This window comes from Bubalus bubalis, chromosome 5 (assembly GCF_019923935.1).
Source record: "Bubalus bubalis isolate 160015118507 breed Murrah chromosome 5, NDDB_SH_1, whole genome shotgun sequence".
Classification (NCBI taxonomy): Eukaryota; Metazoa; Chordata; class Mammalia; order Artiodactyla; family Bovidae; genus Bubalus; species Bubalus bubalis.
Window position 1 is genome coordinate 79183963 of NC_059161.1, and position 21637 is coordinate 79205599.

The 21637-nt window shown below is 48.4% G+C and overlaps 1 protein-coding gene across 13 annotated transcripts in view; it reads left to right on the forward strand.

Moving 5' to 3' along the window:
• Nucleotides 1-21637, forward strand: part of PLEKHA6 (pleckstrin homology domain containing A6) — a 141090-nt gene that overhangs the window by 59968 nt on the left and 59485 nt on the right. The window contains exon 1 of one of the 13 annotated variants that reach the window (XM_044943314.1): nucleotides 6129-6432. The exons of 10 other annotated variants lie outside the window; for them this stretch is intronic. The gene's annotated coding sequence lies outside the window, so the exon portion shown is untranslated. Of the gene's footprint in view, nucleotides 1-6128; nucleotides 6433-7929; nucleotides 8385-19185; nucleotides 19358-21637 lie in introns of those variants that run through there. 2 more of the 13 variants (XM_044943317.1, XM_044943316.1) reach the window with 2 other exon arrangements.

A 21637-nucleotide genomic window follows, 5' to 3' on the forward strand; every position in this document is an offset into this window, starting at 1 on the left:
CCTGCTTGTCAGGGTGCCCATCTGATGCCCGAAGGCCGCTGTGCCAGGAGGGAGCAGACTGTGGTGTCTGTTCCCTGCCAGTCTCCAGCTTGTACCAGCCCTGGGGTCGGGGGCGGGGAGCTCAAGTTTAAGTCTGTCTGGTCCTCCTCTGTCCTCTGCTGTGGCTCTCGCTGCCTCCCTCCACCTGCCACCTGCAGCAGTGTCTGATGGAATCCCAGACACACTAGTCTCTAGAAAAGAAAGCTGTTCTTGAACAGGGACTCCCGCCCCACTCCCCCTGGGCTCCCAGGGCGAGTGGAACGTTCCATTTAAAGGGTGAGCTGGGACCAGGTGAGCTACAGTGCAGACAGGAGAGAGGACTCAGAGCCACAAGTGGGAGGAGTGTGGCTGAGCCCCCATGCTGCCCACCTCCCCCCAGCCCTTCCTCCCCAGCGGCTGGAGGGCCCCTTGCTTCCTGAGCCCAGACCCCAAACTAGGATGTGGTCCTGGGACACCTACAGAGGCCAGGTAGGCAGATGCCCTCTCAGGACACCCTGCCCCCCACACCTGGGCACAGGCATTTCCCACCCACCCAGCGCTGTCGTGCCCCACAGTTCTAGGGGCACATTCACACCGTGCTCCATGTGACTGGCACCCCCAGGGTGTGCTGGGGATGGGAAGGCAGTGCCAGCAGATAAGGAGGAGGGCAGAATTAGACACTTTTCTGTATTCCAGGCAAACAATAGGGAACTTCCAGGACGCTCGGGAGAGGGAGTTGCCTGTAAGAGGATCCCCGAGTGGATGCTCTGTGAGGTGCTTAAACAGGGTTTTGCATTTGCCGCTGATTGCTTAATTAGACACCTACATGGTGCTCTCTGCTAATGACCGTATCTCCCGGGGAGATGACACATAAAGGGCTGAGTGGCTTCAGAGGCCAGCTGAAGTTCTCAAGGACAGCCACCTGAGAATGGGAGCTAGGGAGGTAGGACCTCTTGGCACTTCCTTGGGCCGATACAGACTCTAGACCATCAGAGAGAGTGGTGCTGTCTCTCCAGGGACTGAGGAGGGAAGCAGGGCTTGGGGCCCATCCTGCCTCCAATCTTAACATCCTGTGTGGGCTCCAAACTCCTGGCTGTGGTTTGCCTCTTCAGAAATGGGGAGGGTCATCCCCTGTGTCCAGGCAGTCACTGAGGCCAGATGACGCCAGTCACGTGCGTGCTTCTGGAGGTAAGTGCTCTGCTGTGCAGAGCAACTAGGTTTTTCCCAGGCACCTGCACGTTAGGTTGGAAAGAGCTGGGTGGGCAGCTCTGACAGTTGCCTGGAGGAGGGCATTGCTCAGCGTTGTGAACTCCAACTGGACAATCAAGAACTTGTGTGGGATCTGAAGCTCAGTTTCGATAATGGGCTAAAAGCTTAGCCACAAATGTTTCAGAGCTGCTCAGAGGGTGTGCTAGAGGCAAAGTGACGCTGGTAATTTTCTGCTGGGGTTGGCAGAGATGATCTAGTGTCATGGAAACTTTGGATTGTAGGGAAGGCTGGATTTTGAGGCTGGGCAGACCGAGCTTTGAATTTTGGCTTCCCTGCTTACTAGCTGTATTCCCTGTGGACCTGGGGGACTGGCTGGATCCAAGTGTTCGTGACGCTTCTTGCCTATCCCCACCTTCTCTAGCACATCTTCCTAAAACTGTGGTTTTGGGGATATAGGGCAAAGAGGCCCCAGCCCTGTCCCGCATGAGCCAGCCAAATATTTACCAAAAGCAGGGCTGCAGAGGAAAGGTGCCAGGATCCAGGTAAATGCTGTGTTTGTGGTGCCCAAATAATGCCATACTTCCTGGGCTCCCAAGTGCTATAGCCTTGCTGGGAGGCCTGAGCCAGGCCCCTGTGAAGGCTGGTTGTGGGGAAGTCCCAGAGGGATGACAGATAAAGGAGAGGGTGGCTTTAGAGGCCAGATGAAGCAAGGGGCCTATGAGCAGTTGGGTAGTAAGATGGCAGAGTGGAGGTGGGCAGCGTGAATGGCTCAGTCGCACCCCTCCCACCTGTGTCACTCCATGTGTGAGCTAGAGAGACGCTCCTCCCATTCTGCCTCTGGGTATCTGGGGCACTGGCATCCTGGCTTTGGCTTGTCTTTGATCTCCTTTCCTCCATCCCAGGGAGGCCTGAATACTTCAGGAGGATGCAATCTGATGGACTGCAGGACGGCTGTATGCTTCTGATGGTCCTGATGGAACTTCTCATTTCTGCCCATTTCAAAGACAGGGTGATCTAGTGTCACGGAAACTTTGGACTGTAGGAAAGGCTGAATTTTGAAGCTGGGCAGACCAAGCTTTGAATTTTGGCTTTACTACTTACTAGCTGTGTTCCCTGTGGCCTAACACGGGATTTCAGAACCCACATGGCCATGGGTGTTGGTGATGATTCCTCCCATGGGGAAATAAAGCAGTCTATCCTACAGCATAACCCTGAATGCTTTCCTGTTGGGAAACAGGGACTATATTCAATTTCATTTCATAAACATTTACAAAATCTTTGCGTATTTGGCTGCATCGTGTTTTACTTGTGGCACTTGGAATTTCCATTGTGGTGCACAGGCTCTCTAGCTGTGTCTCGGGGGCTCAGTAGCTGCAGCACTCAGGCTTAGTTGCTCCTCGGCATGTGGGATCTTAGTTCCCCAACCAGGGATCAAACCTGCGCCCCGCTGCATTGCATGGCAGATTCTTAACCTCTGGACCACGGAAGTCTCTCCATAGACATATTTTAGCAAAGATATTTCCAGTTCCAAAGAGTCAATGATTTTATGTTTTTTGAAAAAAGTATCTTGGAAGGAAGCAATATTCAAAAATTCTATTATATTTGGCAATTATCGTCAGTTGTATTTATTTATTTTTTTAACCCACTCAGGAAACCTTTGTTTAGCTCAGAATTGGAAATAATGGGTGGAGGCAGAAAGCAGGCTGATGGCATGCTTCAGTAGCAGGATAGACCATCTTCAAAGGCAGTGCCTTGCCCTTGTGGGAGTCCATGTGGCTTGTTTGTCTTTTCTGAGTGCTGGAGGCAGCTTTTCCTCCTTTGGGTGAGAGAGAAGACTGTTTTGTGCTGAGATCGCTCCTAAACATGGAAGGTCTGGTTCTGGGAGCACCAAAATTCCCCAGGAGAGGATAGGGAGTTTTCCCTTCACCACTAGGCGAATGCATGAGAGATTGGAATTAGAGGGTTTCCCCCGGGGCTTCCTGACTGCCTTCTCCAAAGCACAGCCCCGTTCATTTGGATCAAACCTTGACTCTTTCGTCTCCCTAAATGTTTATCACCATCAAAGACTCTGAGCTTGTGTACACTCTTGTCTTGCTGCATGTCTCAGAACCGGCTTCTGTTCTGGGTGGATCTGTTCTCTGTATTCCAAACCTTCTCTAGCAGGATGGGAGATTAACAATCAAGCAACCATTTATGGCATTCCTACTGGGTGCAAGGCAGTGGTGTAGGAGACCCAGGAAGGCAAGGTATTGTCCCAGTCCTTAAAAAGCTCCAGTCTCTCTTTGGGAAATGAGCTTTACACAAGTAAAAAGTCAGTTAAGGGTACAAGGCTCTATGAAATGAGAGCCAAGTGGTAAAGACAATGGTAGGGGTGGGTGGGAGAGCAGTCGATTAGCTAGTGCTGGGCTGAGAGGCACTGACGAACCAGGCCAGTGGATTTTGGACACTGATCACTGTTGGAGTGAGAGATGGGGTGGGAGAGACTCAAAGCTGTAATTATAAGTCTGGTTGCCTGGGACAGTTAATGTTGACATTTACAGAAGTAAGACAACTTATATGGGGAGCCCATTAATAATTAACTGTTTTTATTTAATTTTTTTTTTTTTTTTTTTTTACCATGCGTAGGTTATACTTTTCAAAAGTACAGAATAGTACTCCGTGAAGAGTTTCTCCCACCTCGTCTCAGATTTAGCCTCAGCTTCCTCCTTGGAGGTGATCACTGTTACCAGTGTCTGCTATGCCCTTTCTGAGATGCTCTAAGCCAATCTAGGCTATGACCCATGGGCCAAATCTAGCCCCCCACCTAATTTTGTATGAGAAAGACCCAGCAATGATGGTTACACTTAAATGGCTAAGAAAATAAGAATAGTGGTTTGTGACGCATGAAAGTTGTATGAAATTTAAGTGTTTGTGTCTACAAGTATAGTTTTATTGTAACACAGCCATGCTCACTTGTTTATGTTCATTTATTTACACATTGTCTATGGCTGTTTTTGTGCTACAAAGGCGGAATTGAGTATTTGCGACAAAGACTATAAGGCCCATTAAGCTGAAAATATTTGCCATCTAAGCCTTTACATAAAAAATTTGTTGACCTCTGCTCTAGGCAAACATATATAGGTAGTTACAAATCATTTCTTAACCCAAATGGTAGCATATGAAGCTAAATGTTCTGCCCCTTACCATCTTCATTTACTGTATCTTGTAGACTGATCATATCAATACAATAATATAGTCAGTGGGTGGTGAATCTTAATTTGATTTTAGGTATGTGAGTTTAAGGCCAAGCCCCTTGGGGAAATGCTCCATGTCCAGCAGGGCTGAAGCTTGGAGCCTGGAGGTGAAGATGTGAGTGACATCTGCTGGGAGGACTTCAGTGCAAATCTATGACCTTGGCCTGTAGATCAAAGATTTTCCTTTACAGAAATGAAGCATCACATGCTGAGCACGGTTAAAAGTAAACTGAATGCTAATAGGTTGACATAAAGACAATGAACTGGAAACAGTAAGCCAACCCCTGGAGGAACAGCAAGTACTAAAGGCCATTCAAGCCAGCCAGTAAAATCTAGCGTACAGTCACAGACGGAAGGGTGCTCAGTGGATCCTTACTGAATGCCTGTTGTATGCCAACTGCTTTATACATGTTATATATGTAGTCGCTACTCTCTCAGGTAGGATTTTTTTTTGCCTCATTTTACAAATGAGGATAAGGCTGAGAGAGGTTAAATGAACAATTTGTGACGCATGAAAGTTGTATGAAATTTAAGTGTTTGTGTCCACAAGTACAGTTTTATTGTAACACAGCCATGCTCACTTGTTTATGCTCATTTATTTACACATTGTCTATGGCTGTTTTTGTGCTACAAAGGCAGAATTGAGTATTTGGTTCAAGTGATCATCTAGTTGAGTTAAAGCATCTGACTTTTAAAGCCTCTTTTTATTCTGCTACCCAAGATGCCAAATCTGGCTAGAAGTCATTGCCTAGCTTTGACAAGCCATTTCATCTTCCTGGCCTCAGCTCTCTCATCTGCAAAATGAGCCATTGTCACCAGATTTTCCTTCCCACTCTCACCTGGCCTGATTCTGTTATGGCTAAAACATAAGGGAAAGGGGTGACTCTGTAAGAGCCAGATGCAGAAACTTGGAGGAGGAGAGGAAGGTGTGGTTAGCAATTAATATATGCTAGACTGTGAAGAAAGCTGAGCACCAAAGAATTGATGCTTTTGAACTGTGGTGTTGGAGAAAACTCTTGAGAGTCCCTTGGACTGCAAGGAGATCCAACCAGTCCATTCTGAAGGAGATCAGCCCTGGGATTTCTTTGGAAGGAATGATGCTAAAGCTGAAACTCCAGTACTTTGGCCACTTCATGCAAAGAGTTGACTCATTGGAAAAGACTCTGATTCTGGGAAGGATTGGGGGCAGGAGGAGAAGGGGATGGCAGAGGATGAGATGGCTAGATGGCATCACTGACTCGATGGACGTGAGTCTGAGTAAACTCTGGGAGTTGGTGATGGACAGGGAGGCCTGGTGTGCTGCGATTCATGGGGTCGCAAAGAGTCGGACACGACTGAGCGACTGAACTGAACTGAGACCAGTTATCTGGAAGCTGATCCTTAGGAGAGTATTATTTCTTGACATGGAGGAAGTCTCCAGAAATCTTTGCTCCTCAACTGGAAACTTCCCACCCTCCTCGCTGCCGTGACCCTGAGCGTCACTTAAGCACGTGGACTTGAACAGCTGGAGGGGCCGGGCTGGGAGAGCCTGTGGACAGCGCCTGGCAGTGTCTGGGCCCGCATGGCTCCGCTCCACTCGGGCGCCTGGAGGAGCTGCAGCTAGAGGGCTGTCTGATGCTCCTGAGCTGCAGGCTGGGTGGGGAGGAGGGGAGTGCGAGGGCGGGTAAGCCATCAGACCCGCGGAGCCGGGGGTGTGAGTGTATTTATATAGGACTGAGCCAACCTGCAGTTTCAGATTTCAGACTCTGCTTTATTGGAGAATTTTCCCTGGTTTTCAGTCAATGCTGTAGCAGAGAGAAAGCTGACACCAGAGCCTTCCTGGAAGGCTGGGGAAATTCTGGATTGCCGGGCCCTCTCCTTGTCTCCTTCCTTCTCAAGGGAGGAGCCACTGTCGGATCAGGAGTGTTGTTAGGATTCTTTCCCAATCAACAGCCTGCGTCTTCCAGCTGGGTCCTGGCTGCCAGTATGGAAGGTAATATCTGGGGTCCCGGGCACCTGGGCTGGGAAGAAATGGGGCTGTCCAAGCCTTCAGGGGAGAGGACCCTGGGGGGAGGAGGATACACATGTTGGGCAAAGAGGAGTGGTTCACAGTAAGAGAGATAAGAGAGAGAGAGAGGAGTGTCTGTTGAGGGAGAGGCAGGGCAGGGAGGGAGGCAGTGTGTCTGTGTGTGTGTGAAGCACTTCTATTGTTTTTGGAAAGCAAATCATCTTTTACACTTTCTCTTTATTATCATCTCTTTATCTCCTAACAAATAAGAGTGTCCCATGAATATCCATATTCCTTGAGGGTCTCCAATCAAAAAGTTAGAGAAAATTTCTGACTTCCTAGAATGTGAGTATTTTTTCACTTGTGGGATTGCAAAGGGAACTTAGGGACATGGAGGTGTGTGTCCAGAGGACTCTTGTCCCTAGAGTCAGCCCTGGGTGTTGCAGGCACTTAGAAACATTCCCGGTAGAGCTAACTTGTAAGTCTGTATAGTGGGACGGTTTAACCAGTATAAATTCCAGCATGGCCTCCATGTAGTATTAGAGTGATCCAGCTGAATGAGATCAAAGCTATTAGAGACAAGTGCCAGGAGCACTTTCTTCTCAGAGCCTCAGAATTGGGCAGGATGGAGGCCAATGCCTGGAGTGGAGGTGGGGTAGGGGCTTGGCACTCTTCCTGAAACCCAAGTTTGGATGGGGTGGTGATTGGTGAGTCAGACTGGCTGAATGCAGCTCTGTCTTCCCAGGGTTTGCGTGGTGTTTCTCAATGGCCAGGAGCAGAGATCAGAGGCCTACCTCATACCGGGGCTGGTGGGTGGGCAGCCGGGCCAAGGTGCAGGACCTGTGTATGCAGTGGTGTCCCCTGGGCAGCGCGTGCTGTGCGGCAGGGTCTGCAGGACTGGTGGGTGCTGGCCGGGCCGGGCCAGATGTGGCTTTTGAAAAGCAGATTTGGGGTGGTGAGATAAGCATTGGAAGAGGAGTGTGGTGGAGTCTGCTAGAGGCAGAACATGGAGTTCTGGAAAGGATCCAGGAGAGGGGACTAGGGAATCTTAGGTTCTGATACAGTTCAAGGCTGTAGCCAGAGACCTCAACTCTTAACATGGATGTAACCTGTGGGTGAGAGGACCACAGTTTGCCTGCTGACTTCTGAATATAATGAGATGGATGGATGAGGTGATGAGGGCTAGGCAAAACACATTTTCAGCTTGAGAAATTATATACTGCAGTTGAGTCTGGGAGGCAATCACACAGTTATTTATTAGGCAGGATAATTAATATGTAGTGTAGCCTGGTTATTTTTGAAACTATGGGCATTTAAAAAAACTATTTTTTATTTACATCACCAGCTACTTCCAAATAGAATTTTAGTGTTTTTTTTTTTTTATATTTGGTAGATGGTGCAATGCATCAGTTTGGCCAATAGATAATAATAACCTTTCATTTCATTCACTTGTGTATGGTTTTCCAGCTTGGAGACACTCTCCGGCCCAGTTTAGCAGCTGTTTACCAAGCCCTGTTCTCTCCTAGGTGCTGTGTTAGAGACTGGGTATACAGTCTCTAAGACTTATCTACAGATAAGACCTGGTTCTGCCCTCAAGGATCTCACAGTCACTGTAACCCTATCAGGAAGACAGAATATCATTCCTATAACATAGATGAGGAGACGGGAGCTAAAAAGTGCTAATGGACTCACGGTTAGTCAGCAGAAGGATTAGGATAAGATGCAGCTCCTAATCCAGTGCTCTTTTGTGTTTCCTCTGCCCCGAAGTAGTCTCAACTTCCCTCCACTTCATCCCCCACCTTGTCTCCACCAGAGTCACGAGCAAGCAGCCATTGTCTGAGGAAGGCAGCATGGAAAAAGCGCTTCCTGCAATGGAGTCGGTCCTCTCTTGGGTCCTACTTGTGCAACTGAAATGGCATCAGTGGGTCTGCATACATGTGAGCTGCCGACCTGATCCTCTCTACCACTCCCCAGTAGCCTCCTTTAGCTCTTTATTCTTTTCTTTTTCTTTTGGGTGCGCCGGGTCTTCGTTGCTGTGGGCTTTCTCTGGCTGTGGTGCACAGGGGCTACTCTTCATTGCGGTGCACGAGCTTCTCTGAGCAGCGGCTTCTCTTGTTGTGAGCGCACGCTGTAGGCGCCCAGGCTTCAGGAGTCGTGGCTGATAGGCTGAGCCTCTCCTCGGCATGGGGAGTCTTCCAGGACCAGGCATCGACTCGTGTCCCCTGCCCTGGCATGCAGACTCCTACCCACTGTTCCACCCGGGGAAGTTCTCTCTCAGATCGTTCTTGACTTTGGGCAGATTATCTTCCTCCCTCTTTTTTCCTGGATTATCTGAACAGACAAGGGGACAGTAAAATCCAGGAGCTCACGGAAACCTGGGAGACTCCACAAGGAGGTAGATGCTCACTGAACACCGGATTTATAAAATAATCAACATTGCTTAGTTCTTTGTAGTTGACAGAGTGTGTTCACATGAGCAAAGATGCTTGTCGATTCCCCCTCCCTTTCAAGTCTGCCAGCTCTGATTTCCTGGAAAGGTCTGAATCACCAAAGCTTAGGATTGTTCTCTTCATTTTTAGGCTTAAGCTGAAAAGGACACAGAGAGGTTATCTATCCCAGTGATTATCAAATTTTGGTCTGTGACAAGAGTTTTCACCAGTCTGAAATGAAATGAGAAAGGAAAGGGAAAGCATATTGAACTTTTTGGCAGGGAAGCAAAAATGTATTCAGTTTAAAGGATTTCTTTTGGGGGCAGGAGATGTACTCAAATATTTATTCTGAGGCTATGGCTTGCATATTCTTTTCAAGAATTGGTGATGAGAGTAGATGGTAGGTAGGCTTTTTAAATATCCTTATTTGGCAAATTGAAAAGTTGGCAACTTTATAGTGGTTCCTTAAATTTCATTTTTTGAAATTTAACTAGTCCATGAAATAAAAAAATCTTGCCTCCAGGCACGATCTTCTTCAAACAGATGAGACTCTACCTCCCTGATAGGGGTTCTTTGGGGCAGATTTCTGAAAACTTGGATTCTGATCTTGTCATCACTGTTCTTTCCCTCTGGGTTCTTGGGCCACGATAAACTCACATAGAGTCTCTGTTTCTTCATTTTTCCATTGTGGGCGGTTTCTGCCTCCAGGACAAGGTCACCAGCAGAGGAATGTGTTCTTACTTCCTCCTCCCCTGAGTCTGAGACTCTCAAAGGGGTTCTGGGATCAGGCCTTGCTGGTTCCTATTCCTATAGTCATTTTTAAGAAATAATGGAAGTAATCTCCTTTGCTTGGAAAAGATGGAGAGGGTTTGTAGTTTGAAATATGGCAGCAGCATGAGGTATATTTTACATTTGAAGTCTTGGTGTCCAGTGTTAATCATTTGGAAGCACCTTTTTAACTAGGTGGCCAAGAGGCAAGGGTATTAAAAAGGTCTTGCCATCAGTTTTTGAAATGGTGGATATCAACTGGAGCTTTTCTAAATCTGGAGGCTCCTGGAGGCCTTAGAGTGTTTTGAGTCTTTTACCTTCTGTAGTCAGGCCTGAAATAGCAACAAATATGTGGGAATTCCCAGGCAGCCCCAGCTGCCAGACTGAGACTTGTGGTTGGGTGTGCACATGTGTGCAGACTTGTAGGAGAGAAGACGTTTAGAGGAGAATCAGTTTGAAATCACCCTAGAAATTGAACTAGATGCTCTTTTTGCGATTTGTTCTAGGACCTTTTTTTCCTGAAAGCCCAGGAACCTTTTTGTAAGATAGAATTTTCTGATTTTCCACCCTGATTTTATGTTCTGAAACAAGAACCCTCCTAACCTAGGAAAGCAGTGTTTGGACTTAGGTAGTTGAGTTTGGGAGTTTGGTAGTAGACTCATCCCAAGCTTCCGTGGGGAGGAGGGAGACGTGGGACAGACTGCTAAAGGCAACAGGAGAGCCGCAGGCTCTGAGCCGGAAGACCGAGCCCAGGGGCGAAATCCCCTCAGAAGCTTCTGGATGGTGGTGGGGCAGCAGTACAACCACCTAGGAACAGCGCTACGGAAAAGCCTGAACCTGTGGACGATGGACACCACGGCCTCATTCAAACCAACGGAGAGGGACAGACGAAGTGAGAAGGATCCGAGAAGTTCAGATGGGAGATCTCTGCCACCCGTGGAGCTCCTGCCCAGGAGACCCCTCCATGGCCCCTCTGATCGCTCCGCCGAGGTTTGGGGCCGTGGTTCTCTTAGCTCATCCCTGATCACCAGCAATGTTGGCTTTCCCCAGGAGAGCTTTCATGAGGATTTTGTCCTAGATCGGGACACAGAGTCAAGGAGCACAGCGAAATTCTTGGAGATTAGGATCTCTTCTGAGATTTTCAAGCCAAAGGTGAGCGCCATTCAGCATGCCTTTTTCTGACGGCAAAGGTCAGCAAGATGTGACTGGAGCTTCACAGACGTCCCCATCCTCGTCACAGTGAGGTGATAGAAAGCACTATCCTTTTTCTGACTGCAAAGGTCAGCAAGATGTGACTGGGACTTCACAGACGTCCCCATCCTCGTCACAGTGAAGTGACAGAAAGCACTATCCAGGCTCCAGGGCCACCTTTCCTTTCCATTGACTGCATGATTTTGGGCAATTCAGTCCCTCTCTAGGCCTCAGATTTCTCATCTGTGAAGCAAGAGGGTTGAATTTGATTGCCACCGTCCCACTCAGCTCTGCATGCACCAATTCTCCATTTGACCAACAGACCTTATCACTCCAAGAGTCTTCTGTTTTCCTCTGAGATGCAGGTCTGCAGTCCAGCAGTTGCAGGTCTGTTGGAAAAGCAGCTTGAGGTGGCAGAATAAGATGAGTTATTTTCGAGACAACAGACCCAGGGTCCGAACTGAGATACCCACTTGGACAATTGTGCATCAGGATAGGTTAAGTCCTTCACAGTCATTAGTAAGTCCCTGAAATGTACGGCTAGAGCCAGTTGCCCAATATTGCTCACAGTTATGGGCCAGGGTTTTCTACTATTTTAAAAGCCTCCTGGGGTCATGAAACAGCATTAGCGAAACATGCCAAACCTGTTCCACTGCGTGTCCGATGTTTGTTTCTCATCCAGAGTGTCCATCTTCATCATTTCTCTCATACTCAGTATCTTTTCTTCCTTTAGCCCAATTCCCCACACTCTTTGGCTCTCTCTACCCCTTAGCATTCCCCAAGTCTCTGTCACTCCTTCCCCTGAGAATGCCTCTAGGGAGGAGGGAGCAGAGGTGAAACTGCGGGGCAGTGGTAGTGGAGAAAGTGCTAGAAGCCCAATGAGGTGGGGAGCTGGAAGCATATTTGGAATATTCAGGCATGTCTATACCTGAAGCCGATCAAATACCAGCACACTGCCTCTGCCAGCTCTGTTGGGGTGGAAAAGCAGCAGATTCTTATGGGCTGATGGGCTGGTCTTTGGATCCTCTCCCCTCCCCATGCCAACTTGTGTTCCAGGAAGCTGGCTCCAGGCTGCAGGAACCCAGGGACCCAGAAGAGATTCAGACTGTGGCAAGGCAAAAGCTTTCAGTATTTGTCAACATCTTTAGCTTAAATAACCCTGATGGCTTTCCTGAGCCACCTGACTTCAGGGGCTGGAGGAGGAGCTCAGATAGCTCCAAAACTCATCATCTGAAATGCCTGGGGCCTGTGGATTTCAGAATGGTAACATGATGCACACACTATGTATTACATAAAAACCTCCGGCAGAGTCTGGAACAGCTCCAAAATCACACATATTAATATTTCCACAGCAAGATGTGTCTAAAGAATCACAGAAGTGGGATTTTTTAAAAAGGCTAAAATGAGTCTCATGCCAGTTCAAGTGATGCTACCAACTAGGTTTGAGTCAGGTTGGGTTCTGCCATCAATCTAGTTAAGAAAAAACTTTACATTTTCAGATATTTGTGGATTTGGGAATGTCATTAAGGCATTGCAGTTCTATACTGCCTCATATAACCCTATCACATGGAATTAGCATTCCCATTTTACAGATGAGGAAACTAAGGCTCAGAGAGCATCAGTAGCTTGTCTAATGCCATTTATCGGGTAAGTGGATTCCAATCAGAGCTGACCTGTGATTCCATACCACCCCTGTTCATCTCCAGAAACAAGCCGTTTCCTCTGAGGTAGGGCACACTTTACCTTTAGGAGTGACTGAAGGAGACTTGGGGGGAGCTGTGGGTGGGAGTGGAGCGCTGACTTTGGCATCTTCCCTGATTAGGAATGCTTTTCCTGCACATCTGATAGGGATCATTTACTGACTTGTTCTTATTTATACTTTGACTTCTGGGATCCCAGTAAGCTAAGGTCTCAGAAGAGAAGAAGCTAAAGTTCAGTCAATTTTGTGGCTTACAAGAAGAATCCAGCTGGCTTCATCGGGGCTGTGAGAGCCAAGAACAAATGGGGTCAAGTTGGGTTTAGTGAGAGAAGCATCACTTCAGTGGAAACAACTCTGTGCAGAACCAATGGGATACAGTACTTTCTGCTTCCCCACCCACCACCTGCTGCAGAAGGCTTGCCTTGAGCAGGGACCCATTTGAGAGGACTGTCTGGAAGGATAACAAACTCCAGATGAGGGTGAGAGTGGTATGCAGCTTGAAGTAAGGAGAATTCAATTAGGAGGGTCTCACTGGTCTTCATTAGTGATGTGAAAAAAAGGTCAAAGGAAGAGCTAATTCAATTTATTGAAGATAGACCACATGCTTTTTAACACTTCATTGGACAGATGATCGTTGGTCTGTTGTCTGGGCAGTGACATATGTAACCTCCCTGCCCTACCTCCTAACTGCTGTCAGACAGTGCCTGCTATTCCTGTGTCACCTCTCAGACAGGAAGGATTTGAACTCTTATTATGCAGGCACACAGGAGCCCGCAGCGCCCTGTGCTGTCAGGAGCCTTCCATCCATGAATTCCAAGCAGCTCGAAGGTCAGCCGCTCTGTCTGGGGAGTGGCCTGTGCTGTGTGTGTCCTTCCCTAGGAAGCTACCGGTTAGGAAGAGTGGTAGGTTTGTTGCCATAGTGACAAGGAACATCTGCTCCGGCCAACTAGAGAACAGAGGAGGAAGATATTCTTAAAGGGACCGTTAGCTCATGGATTTGGTGGCAGGGAAGAATTGATGCTTTTGAACTGTGGTGTTGGAGAAGACTCTCGAGAGTCCCTTGGACTGCAAGGAGATCCAACCAGTCCATTCTGAAGGAGATCAGCCCTGGGATTTCTTTGGAAGGAATGATGCTAAAGCTGAAACTCCAGTACTTTGGCCACCTCATGCGAAGAGTTGACTCATTGGAAAAGACTCTGATGCTGGGAGGAATTGGGGGCAGGAGGAGAAGGGGACAACAGAGGATGAGATGGCTGGATGGCATCACTGACTCGATGGACGTGACTCCAAGTGAACTCTGGGAGTTGGTGATGGACAGGGAGGCCTGGTGTGCTGTGATTCCTGGGGTCACAAAGAGTTGGACACGACTGAGTGACTGAACTGAACTGAAGTAAGTGTTTCTAAAGGCCTGAAGGACAGAGCAGACCCCTTAGTCTGAGAGAGCTGTGAGTCTCTAAGGTGGCAAAGGACCCTCGTTTGCCTTGGAAAGGGCAGGAGAAAGGATATAAATTTTCTCCTCTCCTGAATAACGAATGTCCTCTGGGAACATGCTCCCAGACCCCTGGCCCCCGTCAGCAGAGGTGGCCTACCACCTTCACTAGGGACTTAGCTCACCCATGTGGCCTGCACTTCTCCTGTTGCCAGCTCTCTAAACATCCGAGGAACTTTCCCTAAACTGGGAGGCAGCAAATCCACCTGCTTTCTCTGACCCCTACCTACCTCCACCCTGTCCTCCTGCATGGCCTTCTAGGCCAGCTCAGGTCTTAATGGCACTGTGTTCTGCAACCCTTGGGCAAACTCCTTGGCCCTTTTCCTTCCTCTTCCTTCCTTTTCTTCCTCATGCCAGCCACATCTACGGAGTTTAGACGCTGGATCCTCCAGAATTCATCTTGTCTCTCTTCCTGATGTTAGTTATAACTTTCGAGTATGTTACTGAAACTGCTCAAAGGACTTTAAGCCCCAAGGGGATTGTATTGTAAAGTTCAGAGGGATGGCTGGGCTGCAGGAACAAGCTAGAATCAAGAAGCTGGCTGGTGCAAGTGTGGCCTTGCCCATTGGTCCTCTTCATGGGCTGGCTTCAGGCTCTTCTCCCTGCGGGGCTGTCCCGGCTCCGTGTCAATCTAAAGAGATGACTTCTCACAGCTCCCTTGTGTACATGTCACCTGAAGAAGGACTGGTCTTTTTTTTTCTCTCAATTCCAATTCCCATCCCTGGAAAGGTGTTTTGGCTGAGCTAGGGTTGGGTGGCTACCTGGAACCAAGAGAGTGGCATGAGGTTGCAGGAACATGGCTATTACCGCTGTAACTCTGTGGTATCGGGGTGGAGGGGCAGTGTCTAGAAAGGGATGGGTACTTTCTTTTTTTGGGGGGGGGGAATGGGTACTTTCTATCACCAATAGCCCTTCCTGGACCTCCAAGCCCAGAGGTGTTTGATTTGCAGAGTTTATACACCCCAATATCCTTTGTCAAGCTCTTTCCCCACCTGTCTACGAGGCTGCCGAGGCCTAGGAGGCAGTAACAGCAGTGTGGCTGAAGAGGCCAAGGCGTGGCTGTCCTTTCCATTCCCCACGGGTGGACAAAGTGTGGAACCTGAATCTTGAAGGCCATTCAGGGCCCCACCCTCCCCAGAGGTAACAGTCTATCCCTTTAGTAAAGTCCTTCATGAAAGATTTATTGTTTCATCAGACACTAGGGAATCAGGATCTAAAAGCCGCACATCAAAAGCTCATCACTTTCTACATTCAGTCTTTGATATTGTCGTTGAGTCCATGGTCCCCCATTCCATCTTGGGCTTGTTGGAGGACCGATGCCATCTTGTTTGGGTTAGTATTGAAACAGGGACCATGACATCATCGCCTTGTGTGAGACGACAGGGTGGCTAGGCCACGGTGTGTGGGATTGGGAACCATTTCTGGCTGGCTGTTGCCCTTAATCCAAATGAACTCCAAAGAAAACACAATGAGGGGTCAGGTTTGTCTAAGCTTTTCGTGGCACTGTGCCTCCTTCATGCCTTCCTCTGCCAAAAGCCTCACCTCCATTCACAGTGATGGCAGACACGCCAGAAGTGCGGGGGCTGGAAGGGGTGGACGTGTGGGGAGGCGGCCCAACCTGGCTCTGCTCTGGGAGGGGCGTGCGGGAGGGCAGTGGGGAGCTGAGCCCTCCCCTGCTCCAGCCTGACGCCCCTGGAGCCTGGGAGCTGAGGGTGTCTCTGGGTGGAGGAGAGGGAGGGCCTGCAGGGTCCCAGGGGCTGAGCTATTTCTGTAACCCAGAACACACATGCCACAGCCGCAGAGAAGGTCAAACTCTGGGCGCAGGGCTGGAATGCAGGGGCCAGGCAGCGGAGGGGGGGAGTGTGGGGAGCTGTGGTTGCACCCCTCCTGGCAGCTCAGCCGGCCCCTGCATTGCTCCCTGGGGAAGGTGCGTTACCCAGAGCAAAGTGCGTGGCGTGGGGAGGGACGGTGGCAGAGATGCTGGTGCAGTGCTTTGGAGGGGGTTTGGGGAGAGCACAAAATCCAAATACCCATTGCAGTGGGGTGGGGAGGAATTTAATTCCAGGGTGTGGGGACTCTATTTCATGCTCTCTGCATGGAAAAATCAGGTCAGGCAAAGCCCCGTGTGAAGGGAAAGAGAAACAGTGCTGAGGCTGGGACCAGGAGGCTCGGACAAGCACAGGTGTGTGAGTTGCGCCTGTGTTCAGAGATCCGGACAGAGAGATGTGGGGTCAGTTTACGAGAAGCAGGGTCAGCCTCTGTCGGCTTAGCGTGAGCCTCCCACCCACACTGGCCCCGTCCAAGGCCCTTCTTCACTTGGGTTTGCAGTCCTTTCCTTCGAAAGCGCTGCCCACGTTGATGCGCTTTAGGCCCACTCACCTGGCTCCGCCCCTGCGTCCCGGGCGCCTGCACCCTCGGACCGCCCCTCGTCCCCGCCTGCCGCTGCACGCGCCCTTCCTCCTGCGTACGGTGCCCGCTGCCCTCCACGCTGTGCCCGCATCCTCACACGTGCTTGTGTGTGGTTTGGGGCTTCTGGGTTTCTGTTTATAGTTAGAAAATCGCCCTGCTCCCGCTCTGCCTTTGTCGCAGGAGAACCATCTTCCTGCCTGAATCTGACCGCCGCCTGACCCTTGGGCGCCCTGCCCTTGGTCCGCCCCCTTTCAGCCCCCTGCTGCGTGTCTGCTGGCTTGTCTGCCTTCTCCTGCTGTAGGGCTCCTCAGCCGGAGGACCCTAAGACGGGAGCGTGCTCCAGAGAGGCTTAGGCTTTCCTGGACCGGTGACCTTCCACACCTCCTTTGCCCGGCTCTTTGCTGAAGTGCCCAGGACTTAGTGGCCTCTTGTACGCTCTCATCAACTCTGCGGACAAGGTGGCTCCCCACTCAGGCCCGGTGGGCCCCAGGGGGCAAGCACTTGCCCGCATTATACAGCTGCATGGGTGACTACCAGCGCTAGGGCCTGAACCTTCCCAGACAACTCCTCCAGCCCAGGGATGTGGCCCCTACATTGACTTGCTGTTTAACTTCCAAGTGTGACATGACATAGAAAAACAAGATCCCCTCCTCGTTCAGAGCACGGTAGGACAGACCTCCGTCCTCTCTGAGATTCTTAGGTGTCGATTATGCTGGCTCCTGAGGGTAAGGGGTCTGCCTCAGATGATTGCGAGTGGTCTGAGGTGGGTAGGGGCTTCAAGGCATTCTTAACTAGGTTGAGAATATCCAAAATACTATCTTGATGGATAACTTCTTTAGGAGCAGTTGTTAAGCATTTGTCTTCATGTGTCAAAGTGCTGAGGGGTTTTATAGTCAGAAATTAGGCCATCACTTCCTATGAGCGAATGATCTGAGGCAGGGGCAGATAGTAATGATTTCTGGCATTTATTGAACATTGCAAGGTCTGGGTCTCTCAAATTCTCTGCTTGTATAATCTCATTTAATCCTATGACAAACCCTTGAGGTAGCAGTTTATATTATCTCTGTTTGCAGATGGGGAGATGAAAGCACAGAGAAGTTGTCACTCGCTCAGAGTCCCTTAGGTAATAACCGGTGCCGTCAGATTGGAATTGGGGCGTCTGACTTCAGAGCCAAAAATCCCAAGGCCAATGCAGATTCAACTCCGCAAAAATAAACTAAAGGGTTAGTTTGTAGGATGATGCATGAGAAGGGAATTTCAAGTTGCACAACAAACTGGAAGTGGGAAAAGAGTTGGCTTTGGGCTGTGTCCTGGGCTCTCACCCTGGCTTTCCCGTTTCCAAGCTGCCTAGAGCTGCTTCCCTGATGGCTCAGCTTCCTCCTCTGCAAGTGCAGGGCCGTGGTGCCTGCCTCAGGAGGTTGAGCAGAGAATGTGCTAGTTTCATGGCCTGGGTCAGTGTTAATTTCCTTTCTTTTCGGTGCCAGTTGTCAAGTCTTCCTGGAGCGAGTGAGGAGTGATTTGAGAATTCAAGGTTAATTCTTTTTTTGAGAAGCAAATGTCTAACCAGCCCTCCAAGACCTGATCTTCCGGACAACACTTCCTGCCATTACCATTTCCTACTGGTCCCTGCTGGGACTGCCTGGAATTGGAGGAAAGACAGGCTGGATAGAGAGGAGTGTTTGGCTTAATGTAGCTCTCAGGCCGCCGTCACCCTCTGACCCTTATCACTTTATTTTTTCCTTTTAAAAATAAGGACATTCTCTTACATAAACCCAGTACAGTGAACAAATTCAGGAAACAACACTGATACATTACTATTATCTAGTAGACAGGCCATATTCAGTTTCACCAGTTGCCCTAATAATGTCATTGGAATCTAATCCAGGAGCATGTCTCTCCTCCTCTTTAATCTGGAATAATTCCTCAGCCTTTCTTTGTTTTTCATGCACTGAGGTTTTTGAAGAGTGCAGACTTCTCCCTGGCCCTTTCTGGGCCTTGTCTAGTCTCCCTATCTCTCTCCCAGTCTCTCCAGTCTCATCCCTGAGCAGGGCTGAGTAGGGTAAGGTGGTTGAGGCAGTCTCCTTAGGCACAGCATTTAAGAGGCTGCCAGTAAACTCAGTAATCAAGATAAATAGCATTTATTGCAATATTAAAAGAAATAAAAATCAGTGTGAAAGTTTCATGAAGGACAAAATATCAACATTTTCAGTAATAACAGAATCAGTAACAGTGCCACTCTAAGCCATGTTGGAGCCTCAGGCGAATTGGAAATTGTGTACTACTAATCTGGTCTTTATTTAAAATATTTCACGCATTATGGATTTTTTGCACTAAGTTTTATTCCAAAATACTGCATAAAACTTTGATCAAACTTGATCATTGAGGTTTTCGATGCCTCTTAATGTTTTGCACCTTGCAGTGTGGATTTCCGCCCTCCCGTCACCCTGTCCTCAGAACAAGGGAGAGAGGTGGGGGGCTCCCAGCCCCCGCAGAGCAGAGGGGCAGAAGAAGAGGGGAGGGAGGCGCAGGGCCTGGAGCCCTCTAACAGCTTCCAGCTGCTTCTGCATCCACCAGACTTCTGCCTTGGGAGTGGTGTTGTGTTGGTTTCCCTCCTCTCTCATCAGATACCTGGTCTGATTAGACCCTCAGATCCCCTCTTCTCTCCCAGGTGAGCCTGTCTTAGTACTGCATGGTTCCCCTTAGCTGAGCTGATTATGACCTGAGACCTGCCCCATTTTCCTCCATCCTAGGGTCCCTTCCAGTCTACCACTTGTGTGCTATGAGAACGTCTGCTCAGCGTGGGGCGAGCACCCCGATGCTGGTCTGCTTCCGTGGTCCTGGGAGCCGAGCCAGGGCTGAGGGACGGGCGGGGTGCCCCCAGGCTGCGGGCAGACCGCAGTTAGCAGGAAGAGCTCCACACTGAGGGTAAGGGACTCTGTAGGAGGTGGTGATCTTACCTCTGATCTTAGCCTCAGGCTTTCTGTTTGTATGTTTTTTTGTAAAATGAGAGTGTTAATATTTTTCTGCCTACCATATAGAACCATAAAAGAATCATGTGAGATGATGAGGAGAGGACTTTGTGAACCAGGTTTTATTTGATATTTTCCCTTCTGTCATAAAACAAACAATTATTTTTATAAAGACGATCTTCAGGTCTGCCAAATTATTTGACCTAAATCCAGGAGAGAGGTCCAGGCTGATTCAAGGCCACATCGGTGCCCGTCTTTAAACAGCCGTCTAAAGCAGGTCACTAGGGAAGCTGGAATCCCCACCCCACCCTGCCACACCCCTACCTGCCCAGATCCATCACAGCAGAGGCCCAGGGGTAGGTGGTTTTTTTTAATGTCTCATCTGAAGACTTTTCTTTTTTATAGCTTTATAGAGGTACAATTGATTTATGATAACTATTGAAGGGGTAAAATTTGATGCATTTTTTTTAAACTGTAGCTACAATTAAGATAGTACACCTGTATCTGCTGCTGCTGTTGCTAAGTTGCTTCAGTCATGTTCCACTCTTAGCAACCCCATGGACTGCAGCCTACCAGGCTCCTCCGTCCATGGGATTTTCCAGGCAAGAGTCCTGGAGTGGGGTGCCATTGCCTTCTCCGACAATGTATCTATCATTCCCCAAAGTTTCTTCCTGCCTTTTTGAAATCCCTCTGTCTACCCCATCCCCATAAAACTGCTGATTTGCTTTCTGCCACTATAAATTAGTTTACCTTTGTGAGGGTTTTGTATAATGAAATCATAAAGTATGCATTTTTTTATTTGGGGGAAGGGAGTTCGGCTTCTCTCACTCAACACGATTATTTTCAGATGCATCTGTGTTGTTATGTATATCAATAATTCATTTCTTTTTATTGTTGAGTCATGTTCCATTGTATGGATGGTATACGTATTGTATTCTCCTGTTCATGGACATTTGAGTTTCTTGCAGTTTGGGGCTCTTACAAACAAACTTCTATGAACATTTGTGTTCAAATCTTTGTGTGGACATATATTTTCATTTCTTTTGGATAAATACCTAGGAATCCATGTATGTTAAACTGAATGGAAAAGTTCGGCAGTTTCTTAAAAAGGTAAACAAAGTGGAAGGACCATTTACAGCCTTATCAGCAGGGTATGACTTTCAGTTCATTTACATTTTTGTCACCATTTGGTATGATTAGTCTTAATTTTAGCAGTTCTGGTGGGTGTATGTAGTGTTAGCGCATTGTGGATTCAATTTGCATTTCCCTAATGACTAATGATGTTGAGCATGTTTTCCTGTACTTTATTTGACATAGTGTTTCCTCTTTGGTGTAGGATCTGTTTAAATCTTTTGCACATTAATGGATTTCCCTGGTAACTCAGCTGGTAAGGAATCCACCTGCAATGCAGGAGACCAGTTCGATTTCCGGGTCAGGAAAATCCCCTGGAGAAGGGATAGGCTACCCACTCCAGTATTCTGGCCTGGAGAATTCCCATGGGGTCATGAAGAGTGGGACAGGACTGAGTGACTTTCACTTTCACTTTGCTGTCCTGATATTTAGTTCTAAGAGTTCTTTATATATTCTAGATGAAAGTCTTATGTCACATGCTTTGCAAATATTTTCTCTAGTTTATGGCTTACCTTTTTATTTTTGTAACAACATGTTTTGAAAAGTAAAGCTTTTTGTTTCAGTGAAGTTTGATTTCTTGATATTTTGTTTAAAACTGGTGCATCTTATGTCTTATTTAAGAAATTTGCCAAACCAAAAGCCACTTAAGATTTTTTTCCTATGTTTTCTTCTAGAAATTTTATAGTTTAAACTTTTCATTTTAGGCCTTGGTCCATTTTAAGTTAATTTTTAATGGTAAAGTCGAGGCATTTTGTTTTTGCTTTTGGTATATGGACCTCTAGTTTTTCTAGCACCATGTACTGAAAAGACTGTCATTCCCCCATTGAAATGCCCTTATGCTGCTGCTGCTGCTGCTGCTAAGTCGCTTCAGTCGTGTCCGTCTCTGTGTGACCCCAGAGACGGCAGCCCACCAGGCTCCCCCGTCCCTGGGATTCTCCAGGCAAGAACACTGGATTGGTTGCCATTTCCTTCTCCAATGCATGAAAGTGAAAAGTGAAAGTGAAGTCGCTCAGTCGTGTCCAACTCTTAGCGACTCCATGGACTGCAGCCCACCAGGCTCCTCCGTCCATGGGATTTTCCAGGCAAGAGTACTGGAGTGGGGTGC